The sequence below is a fragment of the Protopterus annectens genome, chromosome 6.part0 (assembly GCF_019279795.1).
Source record: "Protopterus annectens isolate FY-2018-M chromosome 6.part0, PAN1.0, whole genome shotgun sequence".
NCBI classification, from domain to species: domain Eukaryota; kingdom Metazoa; phylum Chordata; order Ceratodontiformes; family Protopteridae; genus Protopterus; species Protopterus annectens.
In genome coordinates, this window is record NC_056737.1 from 1,176,190,973 (window position 1) to 1,176,214,644 (window position 23,672).

The 23,672-nt window shown below is 40.4% G+C and overlaps 1 long non-coding RNA gene across 1 annotated transcript in view; it reads left to right on the plus strand.

Moving 5' to 3' along the window:
• Positions 1 to 5,239: 5,239 nt before the first annotated feature.
• The window catches only part of LOC122804093, a 280,116-nt gene continuing 261,683 nt past the window's right edge, over positions 5,240 to 23,672 (plus strand). Inside the window, exon 1 of the long non-coding RNA XR_006365172.1 lies at positions 5,240 to 5,351. This is a non-coding gene — a long non-coding RNA (uncharacterized LOC122804093). The remainder of the gene's footprint in view (positions 5,352 to 23,672) is intronic.

Genomic DNA, 23,672 nt, shown 5'->3' on the forward strand with positions numbered 1-23,672 from the left:
TGGAGATGGTTTCATTAGCTCAAGCATACTTTATTTACTTTGCAAAATTTAAAGTAAAGTTAATTTCAATGAAAAATTAAAAGAAGCCCATTTTTTGCTTATATTCCAGTTCTGGGTTTGTCAGTTCATTTGTAAGGTATCTTAATGGAACACCAAACTTCCTTACATTTCTCATGTTCTGCAGTTCTGGTCAAGCTGCATCGTATACCTAGAGTTACCTTTTTGATCCTTCTCCATAATTAGGCTACTTGCATTTCACAAATAATTCAACATTTAGGTTCCTGGTACTCCACAGGTAATTCATCAGGTAGGTTTCTGGTACTTCACAGATAATTCAACAGGTAGGTTCCTGGTACTTCAGAGGTAATTCATCAGGTAGGTTCCTGGTACTTCACAGGTAATTCATCAGGTAGGTTTCTGGTACTCCACAGGCACTTCATCAGGTAGGTTTCTGGTACTCAACAGGTAATTCATCAGGTAGGTTTCTGGTACTTCACAGATAATTCAACAGGTAGGTTCCTGATACTTCACAGATAATTCAACAGGTAGGTTCCTGCTACTCCACAGGTAATTCATCAGGTAGGTTTCTGGTACTCCACAGGTAATTCATCAGGTAGGTTTCTGGATCTTCACATATAATTTAACAGGTAGGTTCCTGGTACTTCACAGATAATTCAACAGGTAGGCTCCTGGTACTCCACAGGTAATTCATCAGGTAGGTTTCTGGTACTTCACAGATAATTCAACAGGTAGGTTCCTGGTACTTCACAGATAATTCAACAGATAGGTTCCTGGTACTCCACAGGTAATTCATCAGGTAGGTTTCTGGTACTTCACAGATAATTCAACAGGTAGGTTCCTGGTACTTCACAGACAATTCAACAGGTAAGTTTCTGGTACTCCACAGGTAATTCATCAGGTAGGTTTCTGGTACTTCACAGATAATTTAACAGGTAGGTTCCTGGTACTTCACAGATAATTCAACAGGTAGGTTCCTGGTACTGCACAGGTAATTCATCAGGTAGGTTTGTGGTACTTCACAGATAATTCAACAGGTAGTTTCCTGGTATTCCATAGTTAGTTCAACAGGTAGTTCCTCGTACTCCACATGTAATTCAACAGGTAGGTTCCTGGTACTCCACAGGTAATTCAACAAGTAGTTTCCTGGTATTCCATAGGTAATTCAACAGGTAGGTTCCTGGTAGTCCACAGGTAATTCAAGAGGTAGGTTTGTGGTATTTCATAGGTAATTCAACTGATAGGTTTCTGGTACTCCACAGGTAATTCTTCATATAGGTTTGTGGTACTTCACAGATAATTCAACAGGTAGTTTCCTGGTATTCCATAGTTAATTCAACAGGTAGGTTCCTGGTACTCTACATGTAATTCAACAGGTAGGTTCCTAGTACTCCACATGTAATTCAACAGGTAGGTTCCTGGTACTCCACAGGTAATTCAACAGGTAGTTTCCTGGTATTCCATAGGTAATTCAACAGGTAGGTTCCTGGTAGTCCACAGATAATTCAAGAGGTAGGTTTGTAGTATTTCATAGGTAATTCAACTGATAGGTTTCTGGTACTCCACAGGTAAATCCACATTAAGCTCCTGTACTCTACAGCTTCTTCTGGTTATGGTTCCTCATATAATTTCTACTCTTGGTCTTGAAAAAATCCTCCTCTAAAAGAGGTAAAAACATTAGATTAAACTCTGCTACTGCATGCTTTAGTAAAATAATGTGTTATCTCTATGCACTACCATAAGCTCACCCCATACTATATAATGTATGCATAGCGCTTCAAAACAGCATTTCTAATATCTTAAATAGCCACTGTGCCACAATGACCACCCTTCCAATGAACTTCCTTTTCTTTACTGAATGGGCTAGGTTATATGACTGGGATAACCAATAAATATGGCTAGTGCAAGGTCTTATTTAAACATACCCAACAGTGTCAAGGTTATAAGAAGTTTCTTTTTTCAGTCCTGAAACAAGGGCTGACAGATTTGAGGGGTGGGGATTTTAAGAATTATTTGGAGCAAAGATAGGCCTTATGACAAATAAAATTAATTCAGATAAAAAACAGGGCTGAATGATGTAGTAAACATTAAATGTTTTTTTTAATCGCCGATTATATGTAAACAAATAAATGTTCAAAGTTATTGTGTTTTACTTTGAATTAACATAATTGATTGGTTTAATGTTTTAATTGGTTTTATGTTTTAATTGGTTATTGTTACCTATTTAAACAAATTGAGAGTAATTATTTGTACTCTGAAGAAGTATGAGGTCACTAGCGGAGTCCCCAAGGGTTCGGATCTAGCCTGCTCCTTCCACAGGCAAGTCAACAATTTTGTCAAGGGCATGAAATTTAAACCTAGAGTGATCCATCATCTCAGTGGAATGTTTTGCTAGGGCATTTCTACTGATCCAGTGTCTAATATCAAAAAAATGGTATGACATACATATTTTTAGTCTGTTAATGTTTTTTCCCAAAATAGAATGCTTCACATATATGACACAATTGTTGACTTGCCTCTAGATAGGAATAAGAATGCACTCTTAGAATAAAGAGGGCTGGGATGGCAAGTCATGTTGAATGCATGCAATAAACCACGTCAAAAATTCAGATGCTTGATCAAGAGTGACCTTTACGTAAAAAAAATCAACCAAAGGACCTTCTATTAAGTCAACTATAAACTGACACTCTCCACTGACTTATATTCTAATTAGGTACTTAGCATCCTTCCTAATAAGTTGGTCAACTATTAGCCAATCCAAAACTCATTCTAATTAGGGACTTGACCTTTCCTCACCAGCAGGCCAGTAACACAGCTGGGGGGGCGGGGGCAGGTGGTGCACCCTGTATGGCACTTTCAAATAAACTTCAGTGTGCTGTACAGAACATCTTGATCACTTGCCAATCAGTCCCCGGACTCCAAGGCATTTTGTAAGATGAAATTTGACCATGGAGGGACATAGCATGTTCCAAAAGTGTGCTACTATTCCCATATCAAGGACAAGGAATAAATGGAACTTTGAACCCAAACTGTGTACTTACCACCATACCACTCAACATCTAAATGCACAAAATCTGGACAAAGTAAGTCTAAAATAAAAGGATGGACAAGGCCAAAAAATAGGGACATATTTTAAATATTGTTTTTATAAAATTAGAAAGTTGCTTGCTAGAATAACAGGATTTGTGTTAGCATACATTTTCTGAAGGATTTGAAGCATGAAATTCATAGTTTCATAGGTAGGTACTAGGCTACTGGCCCTAGGGCCTATATAAGCCTAGCCAAAAAGGTACACTGGCCTAGGCTACTGGCCCTAGGACCTATATAAGCCTAGCCAAAAAGGTACCCTGGCTTTCGCCACCCAAGAAAATTATTTCCCTGTGCCTCTGTCGAGCAGAGCCACAGAAGTGATTCCCGGGGTGAATTTCCTATTTCCCATCCAAGCATCAACATTTTTCTTGAAGAGTGCTAAATGTATGTAATTATTTAGTTACTTCAGTCCTCAGTTATTTGCATGAAAACCATATGTTTTATGAAGCACAGGCTGAAATATAGAGTTGCCAGCTATCCACTTTTTTTCTGGACTATCCAGAAGTCAAACCAATTGTCTGGTAGCCTGAAAAACACTGCACAAACTCCAGTATTCTGTTTCAAAAAAATAAACAGATTATCAGAGTTTGTTAAATCTGTGGATTTACTATGCTTTTTTACAGAAAAGCACAGTAAATCGGTAGAAAGAAGGCACCAGGAACAGAAAAAGAGGGTGTTCCCTATCAGGTGACATTGGGATGACATCACAAGATGGGGAGGAGAGAGGGTGGGTGATGTGAAGAAAATGGGCGTGGTTACAGATGGCATGAGGAGTGTGGCCTTGGTCCAGCAGGCAAACTCAAAGACCACCCTGGGCAGCGCAAACTATAGCTATGCCAATGCAGCAGGCCCAAATATAAGCCAGTCAGAAACCACGGCCTTATCCCAATCATAAAGACTGTTTTCCACCAAACCCCATTGTTTAGGATTATCTAAACAGCTAGAAATGTAATGGTTTTCAGGAAAAAAAAATATTGTATCTGATGATGTCTGATAGAAAAAAAATGCTCATTACTTTGAATAAGCTGGACAACTTAAGCCTCAAAGAAAGATTGCTTTGTGTTTTCATTGCCTGATTTTGAGAATGTGTACATTCTACTCTGGTTAGTTGTCTGCCTGGAAAATATCTTCAGGAATATGACAGTGGATTACTGCAAAGAGGTTTCCTTTTGTGTTTTCCCTGACAATATTACGGTATCTGTTTATAAGTTTCATAAAACATTTGAATGCTGTAATGGCTTCAAGTAGCTTACAAGTAGATCTAATTTTTCATAATGAAAAACTTTATCAGAGATCTGATTATGACTTGACATATGGACTATCACACCAAACTGAGGCACTCATATATTGCCCAGTCCTGCAGAAGCATAAATGTGCATGCGTGAGGGTTCCAGATATTTTAATTACACATTTGAGCATCTCACTTGCAACTATAAGTTTGGTCTTGATAAAAAACTTGTTTTCTTTCTGTTGCTTGTATTCACAGCTAAGAAAATGGTGCAGTCCTCAGTGTATATGGAATCAGTTTATGCAGAATGATATAGTAGTAATATCTCACTCAGTTCAATAATAAATATATGGAAGATAAATATAAATCTATAGTGATGCATACATACGTGTTTGTGTACACATGTGCATTCACAGATATACAGCCATAATTACCAGGTATCACACGTGATGAGGTATGTCACTCATTTTGCTTGAGAAATACTCTGGACTACAGGGAAACAGCAAGTTTCCAAAATGCCCAATGTAATTTAAATACATCAGTTTGTAAACATTTTCAGTGATTTATAATGTGTAAACATTACATAACTGCTCATGATTTCACTGCACTTTGCAGTTCTGTTCTCACATCACACATTTTGTATACTAATCACACCGTTTGGTAAAGGAAGGTTGAGAGGTTCATACACAGAAAATCAAACATACACATCAAACACTGCTGTGGTCTGAAAAGCATATTCACACTTCCAGTAAAACACTCAGAAATGCACACATGAAAATGCACACACTGCCAAAACATCCAGCAGTCTTCAGTGTGTTGTGAATCTGTACACTGTACCTTTAAGCTGTGACAGGGCTGTGGTTACATTGTGTCATTTTGGCAGTTCCTTTTACAGGGTTCTAATTCATTCTGAGCTGCAGCTCTCTGACAGCAGTGTAAATGTCAGTTGTGCAACTTCTAGATCTGTCTCAAGGAGATACAGCTTTTTGTAAAACCGATTCCAGGAGATTAGCAGGTAGGGAATCATCAGAGTGGCTAAACAAAACTTTGGAAGAAGTGGAGGGAGGAGCCTGTAAAAGTAAACTGCTTTGCCATTGAATATTTATGTATTTTCTTACCTCTGCAGGGATAGCATTTTTACAACAGTTTCACCATCTGACATTGACTGGAAAGTCAGGAATTAGCTCTAAAGGTCTGGTGCTGTTATGACGTTAGTCTGCTTTGTAGAGTGCACTATCCTCCCCTCCCCCAGCCTCCAAGAAGAGCACCTGATATCAGCGGCACTGAATGATTGGCAGGAGTACAGTATAAATCCGGCAGCATTTTACTTGAAGGAAGTACGAGGCCAGTAAAAGGAGTGAATATTCTTCTATTTCCTCACTGCCCTTGTTTAAAACTGTTAATGTTGGGATTTTAAGCATGGACTTGTTTTCTTTTTGTTAGAAGTAAGGCAAGCAATATCACTGAAAAAGTACATTTCCAACTCAGCAATCCTTTTGGACCAGCCTGTAGTTGAGAAAGTAAACTATAGTGTCTCTCTCAGAGTTGAGGCAGAGCACAGAAACCCCTAACATGCTCAGTATACTAGTATTTTTAGAACAGTAGTAAACATAAGCCAGAGCATGGCTCAGAACTTGGTGAATTTAATTTTGGGACATGCCTAACATGCACAAAACTAAGTGCAGTTCAAATACTGTCACATGAAAAGGTAATCCCTCGTCCTTAAGCAAGATCTGCTGAAGTTGTTTTTTTGTAAATGAGCTGCTATGGTTCTCTTGCACTGTATTCTGACTTCATGTAAAAGAGCTTCATCAGATGGAAGCAGGAAACCAGAGCTACAAACATCCTGCATTTTTGCAAGTACACTATGCATATCATTACATCTGTTTCTGCAAATGCATATTGTTATCATTGCATCTATGATTATTATAGCTTTAAAGGGCTGTAAGAGTGATGCTGCTAATTTCTAAGGCCTAGAAACCATGCCAGGCCTGCATCCGTGGATCTTCTAGTAAAACTTAAATGTTAGAAATTAGTTGTTCATTTTGAAAGAGGCTGCTTAGAGGTTGTTAATGCAAGTAAGTATATACTTTAAAGCTATATTTGTAAGATTTACTGCACGTTCTACTTTTGTGAAACTGCATGTACAGTCACATGCTGTGACTAATCTTGGAATAAATGCTACTTCCTCTAACAGAGAAAAAAGAAAACCTCAAACCAGCTACCCCCGCTGGAATGGGAACAAATGTTTTGCAATGGTTACTCTTTTTTTCCACCCTGTCATCTTTTGAATTTCCTGAGACACTCCAGTTATTAGAAGATTGGGGAATTTTAACAGGATATTTTGTATAGAACATTTGCTTTTATTTGTTCTGAACCACTTCCAGTATCAAAAGCAAATAAAATGACTACAAAGTATTTATGTAAAGTTAATGCACAATGATAACATGTTTCTCTAAAATGGTTAACTGCAACAGGGCTGAGGGAACATGCAAGGTCTCCTTAGCTCATACATGTGGACTTTGTTGTGTTATGCAGTTCACAGAACAAAAAAGTATCCATTCTTTGTTTTTATAGAAGGATCCTTTCTCAGGGATGCATAAGTGTGAGGAAGATTTCTTGTCTTCCACATTTAAAACCACCAAGTGTCTGAAATTGCTGCCTGATCCCTTGAATGTATCCTTGACTAACAAAGCAGAAAATATTAAACTACACTGATACCTCACACAGAGCAGGTTACAGACCCTTGTTATTTGACAACCTTCCCATAATTGTTTTACTTACACATGGGTGGCCGACCCATGGCTCCATCCAGTCAAGCCTCCAAGAACCATTAAATATGCCTTGTCATTTCTTAATGCTGTGTAGCACTAATTAATAATCACAAACTACATAATACAAATTGACATTGTTTTGGTTTTGCACTGGAAGTTTAAGAGTCAGGTGTTCATTCGTTTGACAAACAACTCATTGAGAAGTAGATAGCCAAGTTCCTCAAAACATATGAAACAGTGCTATCACTGATGGAGATGCAGGCCTGCACAGAGAGATCAGACTGTTCCTTTTTCTCAATGATAGTACAGTCTTGGAGTTTTTATATATATTTATCGGGGTTGTGGGGGATGCAGTGTACAAAGGGGCTGGCTCCCTGCAAAAATGCTTTCTTTAGTGACTAGCCTTTCAGTATCAAAGCACATTAATCAAAATATGGGTCTGCCAGCTGACTATATTTTTGGCAGACTGCTAAGTTTGACAGTCTAAACTCCTGAATCAAAACACATGCCTCATATATCAGGATGTGATTCCTTCCATTTTATTTATACGGGTCTATATTATATCATCACAGGTTCAACTCAGTGAACCTCCATTTGTTGAACCCAAAACAGCGAACGTTCACATCAGCGGATATTTTACACAGGTAATGGAATTAGTTGGCCAACATCAGGAAATTTGCCCTTTTCTCTATTGTAGTGCAATCTCAGAGTTGGTATATATATGGGTAGGGAATGTGTGGTTGGGTTTGTTATAGTGCGTTATGTGTGACGGTCTCAATGTTGGTCAAGTAATTCTATTCCCACCCAGTGTAAAATATTCACTGATGTGAACATTCGTTGTTCTGGGTTCAACTAAAGGAGGTCCGCTGAGTAGAATCTTCAGTGATATAATATAGAGCCATTTATAACACTCAATAGTCTGTCACAACTGTGTGTGTATGTGTATCTGTGTCTGTCCGTGTGTACTTCTACACTACTTCATTCTTATTAACTGATATAGTTCTACATTAGAGTCACTCTCATATTGTACGTTTGTCATGGCGTTACCAAAGTAGTTGCTATGTTTTTTCTGCAGCAGATTCATGCCACATCAGCATGTTTATAATACTTGCTGCACAGGTAACATAAACTATGGCTTTGCTTGTGTTTGTCTTCATTCCTGTTTGCTCAGCAAATTGATTTGTCTCTGAACAGGATAATGCACTGCAGTGGAGTGGAGTAGTAGGTTCTGACCACTGCATGTGTGTTTGTGTGCATGCATATGTGAGTGGGTGTACATGAAACAGTGTGGATCTGTGTATGTGTGTGTACACACATCTGAGTGGGTGTACATGAGAAAGTGTGGATCTGTGCATGCATATGTGAGTGGGTGTATATGAGAAAGTGTGGGTCTGTGCATGTGTGTGCTTGTATTTCTTTGTGGATGTACATGAGAAAATGTGGATCTGTGCACATGTGTGTGTATGCATATGTGAGTGGGTGTACATGAGAAAGTGTGGATCTGTGCATGTGTGTGCATGCATATGTGAGTGGGTGTACATGAGAAAGTGTGTGTGTGTGTGTGTGTGTGTGTGTGTGTGTGTGTGTGTGTGTGTGTGTGTGTGTGTGTGTGTGTGTGTGTGTGTGTGGGTGCAGTCATGTGTAAGTGAGTGAACATGCAAACATGTGGATCTGTGCATATATGTGTGTGTGTGGGTATACATGGGAAAGTGTGGATCTGTGCATGTGTGTGTGTGGGTGTGCATGGGAAAATGTGGTTTTGTGCATGTGTGTATGTGTGCAGTCATATGTAAGTGGGTGAACATGGGAAAGTGTGGATCTGTGCATGTGTGAGTGTATCTGTGTGTGTGTGTGTGTGTGTGTGTGTGTGTGTGTGTGTGTGTGTGTGTGTGTGTGTGTGTGTGTGTGTGCGGCGTGTGTGTGTGTGTGTGTGTGTGTGTGTGTGTGTGTGCATGTATGCATATGTGAGTGGATGTATATGGAAAAGTGTGGAGCTCTGCATGTATATTTGTATGATGGGAAAGTGTGGTTCTTTGCACGCAAGTGTGTGTGTGTGTGTGTGTGTGTGTGTGTGTGTGTGTGTGAGTTGGTGTATATGGGGGAAGTGTGTATCTGCGTTTGTGTGTGTGTGTGTTTGTGTGCGTGTGTGTGTGTGTGTGTGTGTGTGTGTGTGTGTGTGCACACATGTTTGTGTTGGTGTACATGGGAAAATGTTGATCTGTGCATGTGTGTATGTATGCATGCATATGTGATTGGATGTGTATGGAAAAGTGTGGATCTGTGTATGGGTGTGTGTGTGTGTGTGTGTGTGTGTGTGTGTGTGTGTGTGTGTGTGTGTGTGTGTGTGTGTGTGTGTGCAATCATATGTAAGTGGGTGAACATGGGAAAGTGTGGATTTTTGCATGTCTGTGTGTGCGTGTGCATATGTGAGTGTGTGTATATCAAAAAGTGTGGATTTCTGCATGTGTGTATGTGTGCAGGCATGCATATGTGAGTGATGCATATGGGAAAGTGTGGATCTCTGCACGTGTGTGTGCATAATGGGAAAGTGTGGATCTTTGCATATGTTTGTGTGTATGCATGCATATATCAGCGAGTGTATTTGGGAAACTGTGGATCTGTGCATGTATGTGTATGCATGCTGTGAAGATAGGTGAAGGCTGCTAGCCTAGCAAGATAGAATTCTGTAGATAATTCTGTCATTGTGAAAATATTAATGTAAGCCACAGGCTTGTTCTATTAAATGTGAAAAGACTGCATTGGATATTGAACTGCAAAAATGTAACAACAGTGCACTCTGCTGTAAGAAAGTTAAGTCAAGCATTTCATGACTGTCTCTGATATTAAAATTCGGAGCCAATCTGTCTAGATGGATGCATCCTGCCTATTGTTTTAAGACCAGAGTTAATGCCTAGAATTTGCATGTATAAATGTCCTTTATTGCTCTGGTTTCTGACCAGATGTAAAGAATGTAAATGTAGTTTTTGTTAGCCTGGGAACACCAGAGAAGTGTAAAGAATGATGTCATGTAAAGAATGATGTCATGTGAAGCAGCTCTGTGTTATCAGTTTAAAGAGAGAGAATCAGAGAGCTCTGAGGATTTGTCTTGAGAACATTCAACTCATCACTCTGCCTGTTCTATATGCAAGTTATTTAGAACTGTGTTTTAGAAATGTAAAGCCACAGGGGTGCAGTGGTTAGCATTGTCACCTCACAGCAAGCGGTTCTCCTATTCGATTCTCGGCTGAAGTTCCTTCTGTGTGGAGTCTGCATGTACTCCCGTGGTGGAGTGATGTTTAAAGACATGCAGGTAGGTGAGTGCGTGAATGGGTGTGCCTTCTTTGAAGGTTGGGTGTCGGGCTGGCAACTCGGCACAGTAAAAATCCACTGCCAATCATAAGCAGACGGCAGGTCCGTTGTGGCGACCCCTAACCGGAAAAAGCCGAAAGACTACATTTTCTCTTAGAAATAGCTAGGAAATAGGAAGATTAGACTGTGTTTTTCTGTGATGTCAGAACTTTTCTACTGTATTATTTTAAACATTTCTCTGTAATCTCTGAACTCTTGACTAGCACTGTGCAGTACGAAGTATTGTCTTGTGTTTTTATTATTAAATATTTTTAAACTTTTCAACTGTGGTTGTTTTGTGTAGAGATAATTTAAGCTCTAAGAGTACATTGCATGTATATAGTAATGCTGTACCAACTTACTCCAAATAAGTCTTGACTGTTAGGTCACACTTACCATTTGGATAATAATATTGCACAGTAATAATTGGAACCCTTTTAAGGGCCTTTAAGTAGCTGATAAATATTAGTGGGTGGTGGCAGCTGGTACTACCTTTTAGACTGGGCTGAAAAGAGGCACAGCTAGAGAACCTGTGCCAGTCTTCCCCAGGAGTGTCTGTGTGGTTGTATAAACTCTTATCTCAAAGTGTGTGGGCGTGTCAGCTACTTGGGCAGGGACACAAAGCACTGTTTGGATAGAGAGGGTGCTGGAGGTTTCAGCTTGCCCACTAGGCTGAGATCTGGACCCTATAGCTGTGCCAGTGGGGAGTCTTATTGGGGACCTGGAGAGAAAGAGGGAGACCAGCCCAAGACAGACTGTGATCTCTGTGCGATCTTAAGGGAAATTGTACTTTACTGTGTGTGTATTTATTATCCTTTCCCTATATGGACACCGCTCACTGGGGTTAGTGGTGAAGACTGAGGCTCCTTGATTGCTGGGCCAGGGCATGGGTGTCACACATGCAGTGATTGTATATGGGAAAGTGTCGATCTCTGCATGTGTTTATGCATGTATATGTGAGTGTGTGTGTGTGTGTGTGTGTGTGTGTGTGTGTGTGTGTGTGTGTGTGTGTGTGTGTGTGTGTGTGTGTGTGGGTTTATATAGGTTCATAGTTTCATAAGTGTATACTAGGGTAACAGTCAGTAGGGACCTTATAAGCCTAGCCATGCAACTCAAATATGACCCACAAATTTGATTTATATAAGGGCTGATTTACAGACTGCCTCTGTCCATCAGGACATAGCAGCCAGTCCAGGGCTGAATTTTCAATTACCCATTCACTCATCCAAGTTGTACTTAAATATGGATAGGAAAAAACTCTGCTTCACATGAATGGGGAGCCTGTTTCACTGAATGGGAATTCTCTGAGAAACATGCCTGTCCTCGCCCGTGTCCGCCCAAAACCGCGTAACCCAAAAGCGCGCATCCATAACCGCACTCCCTTAAGCGCGCACCCGAATGCGCGCTTCCATATGCGCGTATACATATGGCGCGCGTAAAAATATTCAGAACACAACGCCAAGTATGACTTGGGGAAACTTCCTCAGTCCATAGTCAGCCCGACCAGCACTCTAGAATTACTTGTTAGGAGGAAGCAGAAGAAAAAGAAAAATAATTCAACTTCTGCTGAAAATCTGAAAAAAAACATAATCAGAGAAGAAATCTCACAAAGTGCTTAGTAGAATACTTTCCCTTTTAAAAGGTAAAAACTTGCATGGAAATGCTAATACTGTTCAGGCAAGTAAAAAATAATCTCTAGCTTTATGGACATGAAATATTGATTTTAGATAACATATTGCAGTTCAAAAGTATGCACACTTTTCTTATAAAGGTAAGGTGGACACTGCTGCAACTACTGGTAATACCAGAACTAGACTGGATGTATTTATTGCAGCCATGGTTAGCTGTATTAGGCAGCTGCCATGTATATAAATCTAACTTGAATCGTATCTATCTATTTATGGCCTCCTTGATCCTTAGCAATCTGGATTCAGATGCTGACATAGTACTGAGCCCACCTTAGATGAAGTGGATAATGGCTGTGCAGTCAGAAAGGATCACCACTGTTCTTCAGTGCCATCCTTCTCCAAGTCTCAGCTGCATTCAAGAGTATCAAACAAGGACAGCTTGAGCATGCACCATTATAGTCACACTGCAGCATTTCTGATTGGAGTGATGTTTACAGTTGTTGGTATATGCTGAATGTAGTTGCATGCATTAATTTTTCAGGTGTTGATCTCTGTGATCTGGAGTTGTACAGGTCTCTACTTTGATTCTACTGCTGGTTAATGTCTGTAGGCTTCCATGTCATCTCCTGGTAATTACTGCTGAACTGCAGCCCTTCAGTGGAAAAACTAAATATAATTATAATTGTTTTACTTATTTTAACGCTATGTTTATTTTATTACGCGCATATGAAATGCACGCTTTTGGGTGTTTTGATATCGTGCGCACATGTCCTATTCTTCCATACCCGCGCGCGCGCTTTTGGCTACGCGCATATGGCAGCGCGGTTATGGGAGCGCGCTTTTGTCATGCGCGCTTTTAAATTTTAGTGGTGTTTTATTGATGACATATTTACCTGGGGTGGCAAACTTCTCAAACGACAGCATACTGTATTTCTTGATGTTTAGTTTTAAGCCATGGTTTTGGTACCCAAGACTGTCCAGAATAGGTCTTATAAGGTCAACGGTAGGTACAATTGTGATACTAGGTCTGTGATATATCTTGCCCAATGCCTGTTATGTACATGCTTTTATGTTGGTAAGACTGACAGAAAGTTGAAAGTGAGGGTCTATGAACATGTTTACAGCATTGCTAAAGGGAGGAATGAGAATGCATTGGCTAGACATTGTAATAGTAACCCGGGGCATTCTTTTTCATTTAGGGTGATGGACCAGATTTTGATGGACAATAGGAGTGGTGCTTTAGGTTTACTATTAGAGAAAAAAGAAGTATTGTGGCAGCTTAGCCTGGATTCTAGTAGGAAACTGGGTCTAAATGAGGAGATCTCCATTTCTTGTATTCTTAAGTTGAGGAGCCTTAGTAGATAATGCATAGATATGTAAAACGTTTTTTATAAAAGTGTTTTATATCAGTTTAACATCTATATTTGTAAGGGTTATGAGTAGTACCCACTTTTCATGTCTTGGTTTTCCAGGTTAGGTTTTTATGACAAGTAAGCTTTTTCATAAAATGTTGTTTTTAGAAAACTTTTCAACTTTAAGTACAAGGTTTAGGGTATTGTATAGTGGTATAACTTTAATGTTTTAACTGAAGTTAATTGAACAATGTGTTTGATAGGCTGATGTAGTTTTGGAGGGAAACGTTTTTAATTTAAACTTGGTGCTTGTTTTGTATGAGTTTGTCTGAGGACGTCTGGTGAATTGACCAGACGAAAAGTGCTTTACATTACCTTTTGTGCTGTTTGGAATTTATTAAAACTTTCATTGGATTCATTACCTCTGGGTGTCATATGGGAAAGTGTAGATCTATGCATGTGTGTATGTGCACGCACATGTCAGTGGATGTATATAGGAAAGTGTGGATCTGTATGTGTGTGTATGCATATGTGAGTAGGTGTGTATAGGAAAGTGTGGATTTGTGTATGTGTGTGTGTGTGTGTATGCAAGCATGCATATGTGAGTGGGTATATATGGGAAAGTGTGGCTCTGTGTATGTGTCTGTCCATGTATAGGGTCTGTGTGGGGGCGCTGTGTGTACTGAGAGAGTGAATGCATGCATGCATGTGTGTGCTGGGGGTACAGCAGTCTCTGTGCAGCCACTGACATGGTTGTACAGAGTTTCTGGGAACAGTTCAGCATAGGCTGCTGTGTTCTCAGACTTTGAAGGGACATTGAATGTTGACAAACCATCACTTAATAAAAAGGTGGAAAGTGTGTTTTTTTGTGTGTGTTTTATGTATGTGTGTGTGTGTGTGTGTGTGTGTGTGTGTGTGTGTGTGTGTGTGTGTGTGTGTATGCATGTGCATGTGTATGCATGTGTGTGTGTGCGTGTGTGTGTGTGTGCGTGTGTGTGTGTGTGTGTGTGTGTGTGTGTGTGTGTGTGTGTGTATGTGCACATGTATTTGTGTGTGTGTGTGTGTGTGTGTGTGTGTGTGTGTGTGTGTGTGTGTCTGTGTGTATGCATGTGTGTGTGTGCATGTTATTGTGTGTGTGTGTGTGTGTGTGTGTGTGTGTGTGTGTGTGTGTGTGTGTGTGTGTGTGTGTGTGTGTGTGTGTGTGTGTGTGTGTGTGTGTGTATGTATGTGTGTGTGCGCATGTATTTGTGTGTGTGTATGTGTGTGTGTGTGTGTATGTGTCTGTGTGTGCATGAGGTTCTTTGCATGTGCATTTACAGAGTGGAAGGTAACAGGCTTTAACCAGTTAAGCATGTGTATACAGTGGTACCAGGCTGTCACATTTGTAAAATGGGGATGTGATATGGTTTGACACGAATCACAGTGCCATTCTTTCTCCAGTGAGATATACATTTTTCCTTAGAACTTTCTTTTGCTGCCATTATAAAAGTAACCGTGCAGTGTGCTGAATTCTCCAGTTTATTGTAGGAATACAGCTCTAGCTTATTATCGTGTCTGCCACGGACTCCATATGTAGGTCTGTGTCATTCTGCAGTATCTTCTGCTGCAATTTTAGGCTTCAGCTGTTGTCTAGCTTGCAGCTAAATAACTGAGCAATCCTGTATTATTGAGCTGCAGTTATTTCCCCCTTCCTCCCTCTGGCTATAGAATTTAAACTGCCTGATCAGAGTAAGGAGATTGCTCTTTCATCTCATCATCATCATCATCAGCCCCCTTTTTCCCATTTTTTCTAGATGGGGGTCGGGGTATCGTGATAACTGTCACCAACTCTATTGATTCAGTGCCACACTCCTGCCTTCTTCTACACTCATGCCTGGCTGTCGCAGGTCTTCTTTCACACAATCCATCCACCTCTTTGCTGGATGCCCTCATTTCATCTTGCCTTCTCCCTGTCTGTCCCAAGTCTTCTTCAACAGATTGTCTTCTGTTTTTCTGCACATGTCCAAACCACTGTAATCTGTTTTCTTTGATCTTTTCTGCAAATTGGAGCTACTTTATCTTCTGCTCTTATGTCCTCATTTCTTCGCCTGTCCCGCAGTGTGCATCCTACCACCTTTCTCAGGCACTTCATTTCCATCACCTCTAGCTTCTTCAGATGTTCTGCCTTTACTGCCCAGCTTTCTGTACCATACAGTAGTACTGGTCGCACCACTGTCTTGTACACCTTACGTTTCAGCTTCTTTGGCATTCTTCTGTCATAGACTACACCTGATACTCTATGCCAGTTGGCTGCAGCCCCTCTGATTCTAGCTTTGACCTCTTCATTCAGACTACCCTTCTCCTCAACCACCCCTCCCAGATACTTGAAGCTGTTTACCTGTTCCATTATCTTCTCTTCTATCTCTGTTCTTCGCTTCTTCTGATTTGCCCAGTTTGCTGCTGTTACCGCTGTCATATTTGTGCTTAGTTTCATCCCATGTGCCTTCAGCTTTGCATTCCATTCTCCTATCCTTTCCTAAAAACAGCATGTGTTAGGACTACAGAAAAGATATGTGGCCATGTCAGCTATAGAAATAAGGTACATAAGGAAAGCTGGTGGTGGAATGCAGAAGTCCAGGAAGTCATCAAAATAAAGAAGGAGTGCAGGAAGAAATGGGAGATAGAAAAGACTGACCAGGCTAGGAAGGACTACTGGTTGGTTAACAAAGAAGCTAAGAAAGAAGTTGCAATAGCAAAGAATAGGGCATCAGAGGCACTGTACCAGCTTCTGGAAAGTGACTCAGTAAGGGGCACAAAGAAACTATATCACGTTGCAAGGCAAAGACAGAAAGATAAAGAAGATAGTCAGACACCCTTCATAAGGGATGCCAGCAACAACCTGCTCACCAGTCCACAGGACATCAAAGGCAGAAGGAAGGAGTATTTCCAGCAGCTTCTGAGTTGGGAATGATATCAAAGGCTTGGCCAGATCAAGGTAGGCTGTATGAACCACCTTGCCTTCATCCACAGCTCTAGTGACTGACGCAAAGAAGTTGACCAGGTTGAGCAGGCACGATCTACCCTTTGCAAAACCAAACTGTGTGAGATCCAGAATTTGGAGATTCCTTATATTCTTGTTTTTTAGGTCCATGACAATGTGTTCCATAGCTTTGCATGTCAGACTCATCAGGCTAATGGGGCAATAGTTGCCAGGGTCTGTAGTCGCTCCTCCTTTGTGGAGAGGGATGACTGTAGCATTGTGCCATTCAGTAGGAACAAAGCCTGAGGTGAGGCTGTGATTGAATAGGGCACACAGGTGTGGTGTCAGTTCACTGTAATTCATGTACAACACAGCCAGGGATATTTTCAGGTCCCATAGTAGCTGTATTCTTGGCCTTGGACAGTGCTTTTTTAACCTGTGCAGCAGTAATATTGGGTGTCTGGAAATCTACTGCTATTGTGATTGGTCCTTTGTGGGGGGGGGGGGGGTAAAGTTGACACTGAATCTGTCGGCCAGTATATTGATATTATCTGTTGGCTCAGTGTAGGAAGTACCATTGTGCAGTAGCTTCAGGACAATTCTGGGTATTGTCGTGGAGATTCTTTATGTAACTATAGAAGGCCTTGTGGTTGTCTTTACTGTCTGCTGCAATTCTGTTTTAATAGCTAGCTTTTGAGGATTTGATGAGGGATGTCAACTTTTTGTTGAGGCTGATAAGGGAGTTTTTCCAGTTTTGGGACTTCACCTTATTCTGCCTCAGTTTCTTCCTTCTGTTGTAGAGTTTGTTTATGGCAAGTGACCACCAGATTGGCTTTGTTTGTTTGGAGGAGAGTGTCTTGGTTCTATTGGGTATGGCAAGATCCATGCATTTGTGTACATGTTTGTTTAGTACATTGGTGTATGATTTGGTGGTCATGCAACTATTCTCCATTTGCATGGGTGCCGTGAAGTTAGCCACCTCTGTTTTTCGGAGCCCAAAGTTAGCTTTGGAGATGTTTTTCATGGTGGTTACCTTTGCGGGGGTGGGGAGTGGGAGAGATGTGGATTTTCAAGGTGATTAGTTTGTGGTTGGATCTAACCAGGGAGGAGTTGACTATTGGTGTAGAGCAACAGGTGCCCATGTTAGTAATGACCAGGTCAATGATGTTGCTACCTCTAGTGGGGGTAAGAACGAGCCGTTTCAGGGCATTGGAATTAATGAATTCCAAGAAATGTTAGGCAAGTGTACTGTTGCATGAGTAGTTTTCCAGTTAATGGAGGGGTAGTTGAGGTTGCCCAGTATGAGAGTGTTAGGTTGGAGCCTAATATTCTTCAGGGTGCTTAGGAAAGTGGAGTGTGAGTCTTGGGACAGTTATTTATTTGGGATAAACCTTCCTGCTGGATGGCTAAGTCATTTAGGGATTGAAGGACTGCTCCTTGCTTGCAGTCATCTGCATACTTAGCTGACATCAGCCACAATCCTGGGTCCCAGCAAAGAACCCTGGGGACTGGGGTCTATATCAGATAGTCGAAGTTCTTTAACTCTGAACACCTAATGGTCGAACCATTATGTTTGAAGTTACAGAACTTTGACTACTGAAAAAAAAAAAAAAATACAATGGACAAAAAAATAAATTGTTGTAAGCAGTGGGGCAAGCTCCCTTGCACCCCCCACTACTTAAATATACCAAATCTAAGATCACACCACATTGAAGAGAATGGAAACCTGCGCTTATGGAGATTTCCATTCACACGCTCAAACTTTTACAAATTCGAACATATGGTCTTGACCATATGTGGTTCGAACTTGTAAAAGTTCCACTACGTGATAGGCACCCCGGGACTGCACTGGTGACTGGTCTATTTGTGGAGGCAGCTTCCCCTGTTTTGATTTCCTGTGTCCCATCTGTAAGCCTTTTGGGTGACATAGTGGTTTGTTCACAGGTTATTCAGCATTTCTACTATGCCTGAGTGAGGTATTGTGTCATAAGCTTTGGCCAGGTTGAGGTATGTGCTGTGTACCATTTTGCCTTCATCTATTGCTGTGGTGACCATTTCAAAAACATCTTTGATGAATCCAAACCGAGATGAGGCCAGTGTTTGGAGGTTGTGTATCTCCTTATTTATTAGTTCCATGATAAGGCTTTCCTTAAAACATCTTTGATGAATCCAAAGTGAGATGAGGCCAGTGTTTGGAGGTTGTGTATCTCCTTATTTATTAGTTCCATGATAAGGCTTTCCTTAAAACGTCTTTGATGAATCCAAAGTGAGATGAGGCCAGTGTTTGGAGGTTGTGCATCTCCTTATTTATTAGTTCCATGATAAGGCTTTCCTTGGCTTTGCATATGAGGCCAGTCAGGCTGGTTCTGTGAAAGGTTCTCCCTGATGCGGGGGCATGATTCTTGCTGCTCTCCTTTCACTAGGTACAAAACTTTTATGGAGGCTGAGATTGTGCAGTGTTGTTAGGTGTGTGGCTAAATTGTGCTTCGTGCTATTTAAAATGCATCCAGGGATATTGCCAGAACCAATCAATGCCATCTTTTTAGCTTTTGACAGTACTTTTAGGGCTTGGTCTTGTGTGATAGTTGGGGTGAGCCAGATTCAGGTATATCTTGAGAAATTAATGGGGGGGGGGTAAAGGTAGAGCTGAGTTCATCAGCCAGTAGGTTCACTTTATCTTCAGCCTCGGTGCAAGTAACATCATCACACAAAGCTCAGTGTGCATGTTGCTGTTGTGGTTCTGAGATTAAACAAAACTAAACTAAAAGTGTTTGTGTTTTTTTTATTTAACTATTTTAGCCTCAAACTTGGCTTTTGGTGGCTTTTTAGTTTTTTTAGCTTTTGTTTTTTGTTCAGTTGAGTCTGGCATTCCTGGAATTACTGAATTTAATTAATCTTATTATTTTCATTGATAATCTCTCTCATAATTCAGCACTGAACCACTCAGGGACTGAATAATAACTGGATCTAATCTCCATTTATACTTTTCATTAATTTTTTTTTTTTTTCATTTATTTATGTAATTCTATTTTTTTGGACTAATAATAATATTGGACTAAACATAAAAGGACTTTTCAATAACAACAGAGAGCAATTCTTACTTCACTTACAGTCATGTAAGGATCTATTTCTAAATCTGAGGACATTAAAACAAAAAGAGAATGACAAAATGAAGTGACAGACTGACAGATGGTAGATTGGAGAGACAGAGAGGAGATCTTAGTATGTACACTGAGGCATGATGATACAGCCATTCAGAAAATCCTGGTCCACAAAGAGAGAAAAAAACACACAGAGACATTTAGAAAAATTTGAATATTTGAAATCTATATCTGTTTTGAGGGTTATAAAATTTTTGTTGTGGTTAGTATATTTTTTTAGTTTAGTGTAGGAGGATAGGAGGATGTGGTACTTTAGAGGTTGACATTAATTGAGAAACTTTAGAAGGGCTGTTTGCCTCTGGATCAGGACCAGTTGGGAGCTGTGGACTCACCAGTTTGGAGTGTGCTTGTCATGTCAGGAGTTGTTCAGGAGTTTCAGGTTACTGGTATTATCCTAAAAGAGGTTGATTAATGCAGTTCAAAGGACACAGTTTCTATACTATAACCAAGATGTCTAACCCTCTGAGCATGCTTTCACCTGGTTTTGCAGCTGTATCAATCCTAAGATAAATGATGTTCCATACCAAAGGCTGTTAAAATAATATATGCTGAAATTGGAGGTGTGCAGAGTGAAAATATCACACAAATGTACAGCCATATTGTTTTTCTCTTCCACTCCTTTAGTCCAGTATTTTGAACTGCACTTAATAGGCCAGTTTCTCTTCTTTGGACAAGTACTTGTCACATGCTGGAATCCTCATGGCTCAGATTTGCAGCTAAATCTTTGAAAAGGATGGTTCTGGAAATGCTGCACTCCATTTTGTTTTGGCACCTACATTTATATACATGGATTCCTTTCTGGATCAGGAACTGAGCACTATGTGCTATAAGTTTGATTTTTACTTTCTAAGATATCTATTTATATCACAACGGCTGTGTAACAATGGACTTTCCAATATTTGCTTTTGCTGGTTCATTATATGTTGTCATGTACTTCTGTATGGTGCATAAACCTGGGCAGTGAAGGTAAAGCAATTGATGAACCTAGAGGTGATGGAAACAAAGTGCCTGAGATGGGTGGCAGGATGCACATTGTTAGACAGATGAAGAAATTATGATATTAGAGCAGAAGCTACAGTAGCTCCAATTGCAGAGAAGGTAATTGAGAACAGATTACAGTGGTTTGGGTACATGTGCAGGAAAACAGGTTATTTGGTGAAGAAGATTTGGGACAGACAGGAAGAAGGTAAAAAGAAATGAGGACATACAGCAAATGGATGGATTGTAAAGACCTGAGGCAGTCAGGCATGACTGTTGCAGCAAATAGGAGAGTAGCACTGAATCAAGAGAGATGGCGACAGTTGGCACAACATCCTGACCTCCTGTATAAGTAAAAAAAAAATAGGGAGATGATGATGATAATGATGAAGATGATGATGAGGATGATGGTGATGGTGATGTACATCACAGTTTTGATGCGAAGATGTGGTTTGTTTGGAATAGGTTCATAGGTTCATAGGTTGATACTAGGCTATCTGCCCTAGGGCATTTATAAGCCTAGCCAGAGTGTGTTTGGCTTTGGTCACCCTTTTAGATTAATTAACTGTGCCTCTGTATAGTAGGTCACAGAAGATAGCCCTTTTAAGATTAGTTTAGTGTGCCTCTGTCTAGTAGGGACACAGAAGAGATCCCAGGGTAAACCTACGATCTCCCATCTACTCGTCAAGATTTCTCTTGAAGAGGGTCATTGAGGAATCTGCCCAACACACCATGTTTATCCAAGTCTCACCTTGCTTTCAGTACCTTGTCCTATAGTCAGCTTTGCACCACTCACTGCGGATTGTTGCATTAGATTGTTAGAGCCTGTGTTTAGATATGTTGATGTTTTTCAGCTGGAGTCATATGACTATTAATGTGATGATAGATAAGGACAGTTCAGACCACCTAGATAACTGTTTCCCTACTTCTTGAAGTGGTTACCATTGTAGTGTAACATGGAGAGACAGCATTAGTGAAGTAATGAATTTGAATTTGCAAGAACTTAAAGAAGCAGTTGTTGACAAACAGGCCTGGTATGATAAAGTCTTTGTGGTCACAAAGACTCAGACTTGATTAAAAGGCAACAGTAAACCTGTGTTTTTCCTGCTATTTCAGTAATATGCATTTGTTTTCCTGTGTGCTCGGCTGGCCATTAGCTGAGCACAGCTCCTTCTGTTATGGCTTCAGCCTGTTTCCCAGTACTGTCCAATAGAAGGGAAGGAAATTGATAAGGGTAGCTTACTAGAAGTATTCCCCCAAACCCCCATCTGAGGCCACCACTGCCAAAAGTGCCAGCAATGTCATGTTCTTGGCCAGGCATCAGGACTTATTTCTAAGCTCTACTCTATATGCTGACATATCAGGTATAGAAACTGGGTAGATCATCAGGTGTGATGTTTGAAGATATGACCACCCTAGGACAGGGAACAGGGCATGCCTCCCTGATGCACCCACTCACCCAACCCATTTAAATACAGTAAGAGATCTGTCTTAGCCAGCGTGCCCCCCCCCCCCAGCGTTAGGCATGCCAATCCTCTCCACCATTCCGTCACGCACCTCAGCTGCTAACAAACCTGGGGTCACCTGGGCCATGCTCAGACATTCCTCTATGCTAAAAGTACAGTTTGCTATTTCAGTAATTTAGTTTATATTCATTGGCTATTTTAGCAAAAACCCAGAACTTGGTGTGGATATCACATAATTAACCTACAGTTGGCATGCTTTAGTCATGAAGGTGAAGTCCAAGTGATTAAGCAAAACCAACCATGGGTTAATCCTGTGATACCCAGACCCAGTCATGAGTTATTGCTATTATACAATGACATTATTTAAGAAAGACATTGCTTACATTTCTTAATAATGTCTTTTCATAAGGGCACTGTAGTATTCTCCCACATTCTTCTGTGTTTGCTGATTTACATTCCTTCGCTTGCATGGTACAGCAGTGCTGTTCAGGAAAAGCAACAGGGAAAATAACATTTCCATATTCGTTAACGCTGTTAATTCAAGAAAGCTATACAAACCCGATAAAATGTGGGGACAAAGGTCCAAAATAGGTACAGATTTTACTGCTCTTATAAACTTAGAAGGTTTCAGCATGCATTTTCTGAAGGATATGAAGCTTAAACCTCAAATGTCTGTCATCATTTAATGACTTCAATATGCAGTGGCCAGAAAATGACATTTTGTCATGATGAAAAGACAAAACTATGAAGCAAAAGTCTGGACAGTTGAGAGTATGAAAGTCTGCAAAGACTTTAGGAAGGATGGTGCAGAAACACAAGGAAACGTTTAGGAGGGAGGGGGGTAGAAACACAAGGAAACATTTAGGAGGAATGGGGCAGACATACAAGGAAACATTTAGGAGGGATGGGGCAGAAACACAAGGAAACATTTATGAGGGAGGGGGGTAGATACACAAGGAAACGTTTAGGAGGAATGGGGCAGACACACAATGAAACGTTTAGGAGGGATGGGGCAGACACACGAAACATTTAGGAGGAATGAGGCAGAAACACAAGGAAATGTTTAGGAGGAATGGGGCAGACACACAAGGAAATGTTTAGGAGGGATGGGGCAGACACACAAGGAAAATCAGGTACACTTCTATTTCTTTAGTTTTGCAAAACATACCTGATTTTTCTTGTGTTTTGCTCTGTCCGCTAAAAGTATGCTATTACAAAAGTCTGGATGCTCAGTGGTACTTCAGCAGTCAGACTTTTTTCTGTTGTTATGTGATTGATTTACCACAGGCATGCTGATTGGGCTGTCCCAATCAGTATGAATGTTTTTGAATGGCACTGAGGTGTTATCATTTAATTGTTTTTTTTTTTTCTTTTTTGAACTTAGAATATGCATTCCACAATATTTATATGCTGTCACTGTGCTGTGGATCCAGGTGTTATGTGATATTTGAATTATTATACAGCTGGCACAGTCTTAAATAACAGACAGTATTAGTTTGTACTCAGAATTTAAAATTGTTATCAACACTTTGTGCAAGCTTGTCAGAAAGTTAAATGAGTCCTTCTCTTATTTTGACTCTACTCTCTTTGTATTGCTGTGAAACAAATGTTGTTATATTTGCCAAACACTTCTGGAGGTCTGTGTTTTAATTTTTCCACATCTGCTGCAT